Source organism: Benincasa hispida, chromosome 12 (genome assembly GCF_027475165.1).
Source record: "Benincasa hispida cultivar pf3 chromosome 12, pf3_genome.v1.1, whole genome shotgun sequence".
Classification (NCBI taxonomy): Eukaryota; Viridiplantae; Streptophyta; class Magnoliopsida; order Cucurbitales; family Cucurbitaceae; genus Benincasa; species Benincasa hispida.
In genome coordinates this window covers 40,526,079-40,536,681 of record NC_143489.1, presented here as the reverse complement: position 1 = coordinate 40,536,681, position 10,603 = coordinate 40,526,079, and the positions used below count along the sequence as shown (strand labels likewise).

Below are 10,603 nucleotides of genomic sequence, written 5' to 3'. Positions count from 1 at the left end.
ATGGAAAAATTTGAGCATCACGAGCCTCAGAGGAAGTTAAGCAGCATTTGCCACCTTGTTGGCATAATTCATCCAGAAAATCAAAGTTTCGAAGTGATGGCTGTAATAGAAGATAAAAATGAAGAAGATCATCTAGTCTACTTATGCCCAGAGGACTTTGAGCTAAATAATTGAACTGTATTGGAGCTACTATCAATTGTTAATGACTTATCAAAGTAATTATTTATTTTGTTATTATTTAAATGTTTTGTGTGTTTTTTTTTTAAAATTTTGCTATTCAAAAAGGTCATTGTTTTTCTTTCTTACATTCTTTTTAGTTATATTTCTTTATTTTTCTGTTCATCACACCAAGTAATCGTCATTTTGAATAGTGATAATGAAATTGAAAGTGCAAACAACCTTAGATACGAACTTGACTCTTTTGCACATATGTTGAATTTGATTGGGGAACAAGTGGCCGGCCGCTGGCGTGCCTACGCAAATGATATTTGTATGCACTAAACTAACCCCTTATACTAACAAGTAGTACAAGTAGCAAGTTTGGAGTCGAACCACAGAGAGCCGAATATGGATTCCTCAAATATTGGAACTTGTAGGAAGTAACCAAAAAGAGGGGGGCGGGGGTTGTGAAAAATTTTGAAATAAATTGCAAGAGAACAATAAGTGCGCAACATAAACGAATGCAAAATTTATCAATCGAACAAATACTTAGTTTGGGTAATTATAGTTTAATTCATTCCTCATCAATTCTATCACAGACTATTCAAAATATGCGTGAGAATATTTGAATTAAAACTTAGCCTACTTGATTAGAATCCTATTTGGTAGTCCACAAAATCAAGTTAATTAACAGAAAAGCGAGAATTCTCAACCAATCAATCAATCAACATTCAAAGCAAAGCAAAGCTAATTAATTGATTTCCATCGTCTAACCAATTAATTGAGCGAGATTTATCTAAGTTAGAAAGTAAATGCTTGCTAATTAGAATCCCAAATTAACACAACAAACTAACTTAATTCATGCTTCTAGGTGACGACTACCTAACGATTACAAATTAGGGTCAATCAAAGCATCAATTAAACATGCATAGCTAATTTGTTAGATTATCCCATACACAAAAATTGAAGAATATATTCAAGATAAAATCTCATAAATTCATAATAAAACTCATAGAATTACAATACGAGTCTCAAGAATTGAATTGAAACCAAACTAAACTAACAAACCCCAAGCTAAGTTCTTACCATTTAGCCTCGAATCATGCTTGAATTCAATAAAATTGGCAAAGGGGAAGAATTTTTTTTAAAGAATTTTGGTGTAAAAGTGAGCTAAAATGAGGCTGGAACAGAGCGGTGATGCCCAAGATCGGGTGTATTCGGCGTGATGTCATCGGTTGACCCAAATTGTTCTTTTATAAAACTGTCGCAGTGTCGCAACGCTAAGAAGAGTGTTGCAATGCTGCGGCACAAATTGGCCAAGCGTCAGGCAAGCGTTGGACTACTGAACTGATGCTGCGTTGCGTGCGCGCTGAGGCTGTACATCCGTCAAACCACGCAGCGTTACAGTGCTCTGGGGGAGCGTTGCAACGCTACCTATTTTGTCATAGAGCATTGGAGGGCAGCGTGGACGAGCAGTGTGACAATGGCGTTAAGGCATCTTTGGAGCGTTGTAATGCTTGGGGAGCATTGCAGCGCTGCTCTACATCCGAGCATTCTGTCCAATAGCATTGAGATAGCGTTGGACTTAGGTTTAATGAGAGCATTGCAATGCTCGGCAGGGAAAAATTCTTCATTCCTTCGTCAGTTGATCAATTTAGCTCCAAACTTCGTCATTTTATCGCCTTTTTGTCCCGACTGCTTAATTCAACTACTTGTACACTCAAGTCCTAAAAAATAATCAATTTAACCAAATTAAGTAGCTAAACAACCCTGAGTTAAGTGGAAGAAGATAGCACATTTCCAGTGCTATCAAACACCCCCAACTTAATTCTTGATCGTCCTCGAGCAAGTTAAAACAAACAATCATGCAAAAGATAATCAGTCAAAATAGAATGTTCCTTACTCAAGCCTCAACAATCAACTAGAATTAATTTCACAATCGATTAGATAATCAAAAAGCATCCCATCATTTTAAGAACGGTTTGAAAATTTGTTATGCATGTCCAAGCTTAAAGTTATTTATTTTGAACAAAAGCAAGCTCGGAATGGCTTTATGAATCTTCCATTAGTTTTTCCCCTACACTGGCTTGAAGGTTCCAGTATTAGCTTTCCTAAATTCAAAGTGGTAATGACATCAAATTGGATCGGTGAAAATCTAATCATCTATCGCCCTTTCTTGTTTATTATTATTATCTCTTTTTTTTTTTAGAGCTCAAAGGGGAAACTTAATCTAGGAAAATGACTTTCATTTTGGCTTGCCCACACGGGTGTCATGTGAGTCATCCAATTATAGGCCAATTTCCCTTCAAAAGTGTCTAAGCTTACTCATTCCTCTAGGATACTTTAGCTCAGAGGGAAACCACGGGTGTCATGGCCGCCCCAGGTTAATCATAACCTTGAAGAAGAGGAGTAGACCCCTAAACATGCATAAATGAAAATTCTCTCTCTCTATTTTTTTTTACTAGGCGACAGTGATATCAATTGACTATATCTCAAACATGCATTACTAAATTGAACCGCGAAAAGATTAATATCTATCACCAAGGCCTATCAGAGTGACAACAACTTTATGGTCTTATAATTCAATTCTAAGCAAGAAAACATGTCAAGATAGATATGCAAAAGGCTTAGAGATGTAATTAAAAAAAAAAAAGCAATTTTTTCAAAAACATCATTAAAATTATGAACCCTTTCTTCCAACATATTCTAATGCAAAAAACAATTCATACTCTGCATTATAGATTAGTCATCGTAAGGAATAAAACAGCAAGAAAAACTCAATCAAGCAAGCATTGTCCGAGCACAACGCTCAAGGACCCCAAATAATATATTAAATAAAAAGATTCAGCCAAAAAATCCTCTTAAAAATTCAAACACCCCACCCCCAACTTTTAAATCACATATTGTCCCCAATGTGATTAAAATGAAGTACGAGGGATCAGAATACTTCCCTGAACAATAGAGTAAAGGAAGAATATAGGACACTCGACTCAACTCCTTTCTCCCCAAAAATCCTAGCAAACAAGAATAATAGAAAGAATTAAGCTCAACAAAATAAATAAAAAATAAAAAGAGAAAATATTGAATTGAAATCTAATCCTAGAAATCAAGTAAATTTAAATCCTAGCAGCCTCTAGGAAGCGCAAATATTTATGGTCAGTTGCTTGACCGTGATGGCTCAATTTCAGATGTAGATCGGCGAGTCCAATCAGTAGGCAACGTCGAAGTAATCCAACGACTTGCCATCATGGAAGACCTTCAACTTATGCCCATTAACTTTAATAACCTTCACTGATGCAAGATTAACAATGTCTACTGCACCATAAGGATAAACGTGAGAAACACCAAATGGTCCAAGCCACTTGGACTGGAGTTCACCAGGCATAAATTTCAATCGAGAGTTATAAAGAAGTACCTTTTGCCCTACCTAAAACTCCTTGGGTGCAATCATTCTACCATGAATATCCTTCACTCTTTTCTTATAAATCAAAGAATTATCAAATCATTATAACCTTAACTCTTTTAACTACTTAAGTTGTAGAAGTTTGACCTCCCCAATTGTCTCTAAATCCTGCACTTCTTGGTTGCCCATTAAGCTTTGTGTTGGATTTTCAACTGGAATATGGAAAGCCTTACCATAAACCATCCGGTAGGGAGACATCCCAATAAGAGTCTTGAAAGCTGTCCTGTAAGCCCATAGAGCGCCATCCACTTGGAGGCTCCAATCCTTTCTTCCTGGGTTGACCTTCTTTTCCGAAATTGTTTTTACTTCCCTGTTGGACACCTCTGCCTGCCCATTAGTCTGAGGGTGGTATGGGGTGGCAATACGATGTTGAACACCATATTTCTTCAACATGGAGGCAATGACTCGATTGCAAAAGTGTGATCCTTGATCGCGATGATTGCTTTAGGGAATCCAAACCTACATAGAATGTTAGTCTTCAAGAAACGTGAAACCACTTTAGCATCATCAATAATTGTGGCCTTTGCTTCCACCCATTTGGAAACATAGTCCACTGCCAATAAAATGTATTTATATCCACAAGAAGAAGGAAAAGGTCCCATAAAGTCAATTCCTCAAACATCAAATATTTTGCAAAAAAGGACAGGGAATTGTGGTATCTCATTCCTACGGGACAATCTACCAGATTTCTGACACCGCTCACAAGTTTTACAGACAAAATATGCATCCCTAAATAATGTGTCCCAATATAAACCAGAATCTAAGACTTTCTTGGCGGTTCTCTTGGGACTGAAGTGCCCTCTACATGCATGCTTATGATGAAATTCAAGAACAGAAAACAACTCATCATTAGGGACACACCTCCTAACTACCTGATCTAAACATAATTTCCAGAGAATAGGGTGCTCCCAAACATAATACTTTTACTCACTCTTGATTTTATTTTGTTTATGTTTATTCATACCATGAGGGAACTTACCAGTGGTCAAGAAATTCACAATTGTCCAGGGAGTCATAGAAATACCATCTGTCTGCATCAAAATATGGTAAGGGAAGTCTCCATTAAAACTAAGACAACCTCCATCAACATTCTCGCATCCCTTTCTATCCTGAAGTCTCAGGTTAAACTCCTCGAGGAGAAGAACCCACCTCAGCAATTTGGGCTTAGACTCCTTCTTTGACATTAGGTAGCATGAGCTGCATGGTCAAAATAACCCAACTCTATTATTATTATTATTTTTTTTTATTTTTTTAACCCATTCTCCAACAAACTCCCTTCTTCTTCCTCAACGTTCTTCTCCTCCTCTTTTCAACCATTCCTCCATTTGAATCCCTATGAAAAACCGAACTTCAAGATTAAAACTCCCCTATAAATTGAACACACACAGTGGGGATGAGGAAAGCGGAACCAAGAAAGAAAGATTGAGTGAGAAGTGATAAAGATTAAGAAAAATTTGGGGATTGGCCATTAGGAGGGTAGAGAGTAGATTGAAAATCAAAGAGAAAAGAGAGAGAAAAAACTTTTGACAAACCCACGGACGACAAACCTTCATTCCGACAACTACTCGAAGCTACAATTTCCGGCAAACTCTAAACCCATTGAGTAGATTGGACATGGAGCTGCAAACGTTCGATGACCCCAAACGGAGTGACTTTCGATGATTGTGCACAATTTTGATGACGCTCGATTGGTACTTGAGGTGAAGAAATGATAGAAGAAGAGAGGGAAAGGAACCCATTAAAAAAGGATTAGGTTGAAGAAGAAGAGAAAAGGAGAAAAAAATTGTGGAAGAAAGAAGGAGAAAGGAGAAAAGGAAATTGGTAAAGGTGAAAGTGGGCTCGACTTATATTTTATATTTATTTATTGATTGATTTAATAAGTACAGTGGGCCTCACTTTTATTTTATACTTATTTATTTATTGGTTTAATAAATATGGTGTGCCCCACTTTATTTTCTAATATCTTTTATTTGTTTAATAGAAATGTCAGGACCTACTTTATATTTTATTATTTTATTTATTTTTAATTAGCATCATTATTATTGCTTTCTATCCTCTTTTTGTTTTTCTATCAATTATTTATTTATTGGTTTATTTTCCTTATTCTCATACCCACCTTCCAAATCTTTATTATTTTTTTCCTATCACTTATCTTAATTATTTCAAACAGTCCTAATGGATTCTCTTATTATATTTTCTTTTTCTCTAAATTATTTTTAAATGATTTTCAATTTGCTAAGTTGCATTTTGGGCTTTCATAAATTGATTTTGGGGTACAATTTGATGTTTTCAAAAGAATCTCAAGCTAAAGTCAAGTGCAATCTAAGTATAAAATTTCAATTTAGAATTTGTCTTAAAACATTTAAACCAAGTTTTTACTTTGCTAACTTTGTTTTCAAAGTTAAATTTCTACTTTAGTGTTACTAAATTTGGTCCTATTCCATCTTTAAATTTAAAATTGAAATTTCTTAGTAATATTTAAAATTGCTTGAATTTTAAAATTTTAAACAAAAACTTTAAATAGACTATAATTTAGATTGGAAAAATGAATTTTATCTTTACTAGAGTGTAGATTTTTATAAGTATTTCTTAATTTGGATTTAATCTACAATTGTCTTCAATTTTTTTTTATTGAATTTCTAAATAAAATCCAAATTAAGTGTACAGTTTTCCAAAAAAAAAAAACTTTAGTTTAATTTAAATTTCAAATTTCACATGAATTTCAAACATTAACTGATTTTCCATAAATCGCATGATGAGTTGATATATTGCTTTGGAGGCAAGTATTTCATAAGAAAATCCAAATATAAATTGACGGCATTGTCACTCACAAAATTCAACTATAATTTATCTTTATAGATATAGTGAACTCAGTGAGACATTTCTTTTTTATTTAAATTTTATCAAATTTTTTTACAACAAAATTGACTAGAAATTAATAATTTTGTCTAGGTTGAGAAATTTAAGTTGACCGTAAGAGAACACCTCTATCTAGAAATTATTCAGTTAGTTAATTTTTATTAATTTTCATTTTTATCAATTTTTTTTACAATTTTTGATAATAGAGTAAAAAGTTTTCAAACAAATATTGTAGGGCACTGATACCTTTCCTACACTCAACGAACCAAAAATGGTTGGTGGCTGACTCCAAACTTTTCACCTCGAAAGAGACCCTTAGGGAAGGACGTTAGTCGCTCCGCTCATGATGATGTTGCGATACCGATCATTAGCTACGCACTCCAAATATAAAATCTCATAATCGATATCAAAACTAAAATGGAAATGAGAAACAATCACAAAAGGCAAGATCATGGTGTGAGCATCGTAAGAAGCCAAGACATACTAAAGAAACTTGTTGGGATATTCATGGAAAACTTCCAAAGCCAAATAAAGGAATTGGTGATAGATGAGGTAAGGCACACTAACCAAGTGAAGGAATCAAATTCCTCAGTAGATGCGTTCATAAAATTCCTTTTGGATAAACGTAAAATAGTATAAGCATGAATTTACATAGAAGAATGGATTAGAAGAACTAACCCTTGAATACAATCTTCAATTCTTTTCTCTCCATGTCACGAACAATTCGTACCTCGAACATCTCCCTCGAACTTTGATGCTCATTTCAAGAACATAAATAGACACCACCCCCGGGCCTTCCTTGCTATTTTCAAAAATGAAAATCAAGGATGTGTGGACTTCTTGATTTTGGTTGGGAAAGAGTAATTGAGGGGGAGATTGCTTGAGAGAATTTTACAGAGAAAAATTTCATTCAAGAGTTCTTCCTTTTTTCTTTTTTTTTTTTCCTTCCAATTTTGTTATTCATCATGACAGAGGAGGTGAGAGGAAGTTAAAAATCCCCTCTACACATCTACAGAAAAAATAACTCCCACTTAACTCCCTAATGGGAGTTATATATAATTTATTTAATTTAAATGTATAGTAAATCTTATTTAATATATAGTTAAATTAGTAATATAATTAATTAATAATCAATTAATTAATAATTAAATATTGCATATTTAATTTCATTTGAATCATATTCAAACCATATCCTCTCACATAACCTATAATTTTAATATGAATCCTTGTCATATTAATTTTAACCTATAGTTTTAATATGAATCTCAATCATATTAATTTTAATCTATAGTTTTATATGAATCTTATTAAGATATTTATCTATCTCATATTATAAAAAATAATTTTAAATCTCAATCAAAATTAAATTTGTATTATAATATATCTATATATATTATATCAATTTGAATCACATTCAAATATTTGTTTCTCTCAGATTTTTTAATTTATAAACCATATTTATAAATAAATATATATTATAATATATTTATATACATTATATTAATTGTATCTTATACAATTGATTCACTTATTTAATTTGAACAATGCAAATTAATCAAAAATCAATTGATTCTCATTTTTACACTCATGAGCTAGCAAGAGGACTTTGTGAACCTATAAATTAAAAGCTCTAATGATACGAGATTAATTAATTAAAAATTTTAATCAAATTAATTAACATTTATTAATTACAAGTCACTCCACTAAAGACCTACCACTGCACTCTTCGCACAGTAGATATATTTTTGTGTCTATGGAAATAATCAATCAACAGTAAGTCGACCATTCACGAATTGCTCGTAATAACAATTGGGACAAATTATCTTTTTACTCTTGTATTACATCGAACTTCTTAAATACCACTAATCCCTTGAATGAATAAATAGTTTATAACCCAACTATAAATTAATCTCCTCTCGGGCCAGTGAGAGGGTGGATTCTCATTGTTCAAGATTTAGAATCAGTTCTTAGGGGAGCAATTCATCTACTTATCCTAAAGACAGGAAAGAGGGAATTCTATCTTATGAACCTATGTTTCCAGGTCCCTACTTGGACAAATCCCTAAAATGTTAGGCTTATTGAATCGATAAATCTGACCACTCTCACCCATACGAATCAAATTATTGTCCTCATAGATTGGAGTTCATAACTCACTCAGGATTAAGGTCAAGTCACCTATGGACATCATATGAAATGTTAATATTTTCAATCAACGATGTTATAAAAAGAGACTAATCATTTCACAATATAGTCTTATGCAAACTCTTTATGGATGATACCCCCACTCGCATGTCTCCCCATGAACGAGTAGAATTAAATCATTTGTAACACTTTACAACTATTGTAACAATTACAAAGTGTGTTGTATTCGTAGTTTCACCAAGATAAGACACCCATTCTTATCTATATACTACAGATCATTTAGATTATTACTTAAATATGATCCACCTGTATGTCAACCACATAAGTTAAATCAATAACATCGGATCATTCTTTAATGGATTATTGCATAAAATAATCAACCATGATTTTAAATAACCTATTAACTACGAGATTTTAGAGCATACATCCCAATACCAGGAGCATCATCTATAGGTAATTTTGCCTCTGAAAATAATATATTCACTAAAGAGCTGTTGGATCTCATCCAAAAACTCTTGGACAACCTCAACTTCCACTAAAGATGTATGAAAGAAGTATAACATTTATTGCTCAATTAAGGAACTCTTTTTGTGCCCTTAATGCAACTACAAACTTTAATACATGGATTGTTGATTCTAGAGCCTTAGATCATATGACAGGTGATGTTTCTCTTTTAACTAATTACTCTCATTGTATTGATCAACCTAATATAAGGATTGCTGATGAAACTTACTCTAAAATAGTAGGAACTGACAATATTTTTATTTCTAAAGATATTGTCTTAGAAAATATGTTGTGTGTTCCTACCTTAAATGTAATTTTTTGTTTATAAGCAAACCCACTCTAACAGAAGGTAATACTGTAATATTCAACTCACAAAAATGTATGTTTCAGGATTTGAATTGAGGGAAGATGATTAACAATGCTAAAGAATCCTCAGATCTCTATATCCTTAATATTCCCAAGCACCAAATGAAGGAATTAGGCATTGAAAGTTCCATTTTTGTTGCTCCAAAAAACATTTATGATAGTAAAATAATATTGTGGCATAATTGTTTAGGCCATCCCAATTTTGTATATTTGAAACATATTTTTCCAGAATTTTTAGTAAAAGTTTTCAAGTTTTTCAATGTGAGTCATGTGAATTGGCTTAGCAAACTCGATTGTTTTATTCGATAAGTAACTTCAAACCCTCTCAATCCTTTTCTATGACATATAGTGATGTTTGGAGGGCTAGTAGAGTTAAAAGCATGTCAAGGGCTAAATGGTCTGTTTCATTTATTGATGATCATATTAGATTCACTTAGATGTTTTTAATGAAAGAAAAATATGAGGTTACGATCATATTTAAAAAATTATATGTTATGGTAAATCTCTTCAATACTAAAGTTTAAATTTTTCATTTTGATGATGCTAGGGATTACTTTAATATGTCTTTAGAAAGTTTCTTAAAAGAAAATGGAATTGTTCATCTAAGTACATGCCCAGATACTCCCAAGTGGAATGGGGTTGCTAAAAGGAAAAATAGATGCATGCCATAAGTCTCTAGGGCCTTAGTGATTTCCTCTAATAGCCTCCATTATTTCTAGCGAGAAGCTATCCTCACTGCAACCTATCCCATTAATAGGATGCCATCACGAACTTTAGGTTTTAAAAACCTCGTACAAAAACTTCAAGAGCACTATCCTCATACTAGATTATTCCCTAAAATTCCCTTGAGAACCTTTAGATGTATTGCCTTTGTTCAAAACCATCAACCAAATATGAGTGAATTGGATCCTAAGTAAAAAAGGAAACAAATTTTACTCTCCATCATCAAAGAAATTTTATACCTCCATGGTTGTATCATTCTTTGCAAACCAACCATATTTTCAAAAAGGGAAGAATATTGAAATTCCCTTGTTGAAATGGAATAAAATCTTAATACCATCTTGACAACTCTTTATAACTCACTCGTCCTTGATGTCCTCAACCAAAATA

At 33.0% G+C, this 10,603-nt stretch overlaps 1 long non-coding RNA gene across 1 annotated transcript; it reads right to left on the bottom strand.

Annotated features, from left to right (window-relative positions):
* Positions 1-1,134: 1,134 nt before the first annotated feature.
* LOC120092726 (uncharacterized) lies at positions 1,135-5,445 on the bottom strand. The gene is made up of 4 exons (XR_016525568.1): positions 5,170-5,445; positions 4,602-4,955; positions 3,329-4,081; positions 1,135-3,173 (listed from the first exon to the last, which is right to left on the bottom strand). It is a non-coding gene; the product is annotated as an uncharacterized LOC120092726 (long non-coding RNA).
* Positions 5,446-10,603: the final 5,158 nt, after the last annotated feature.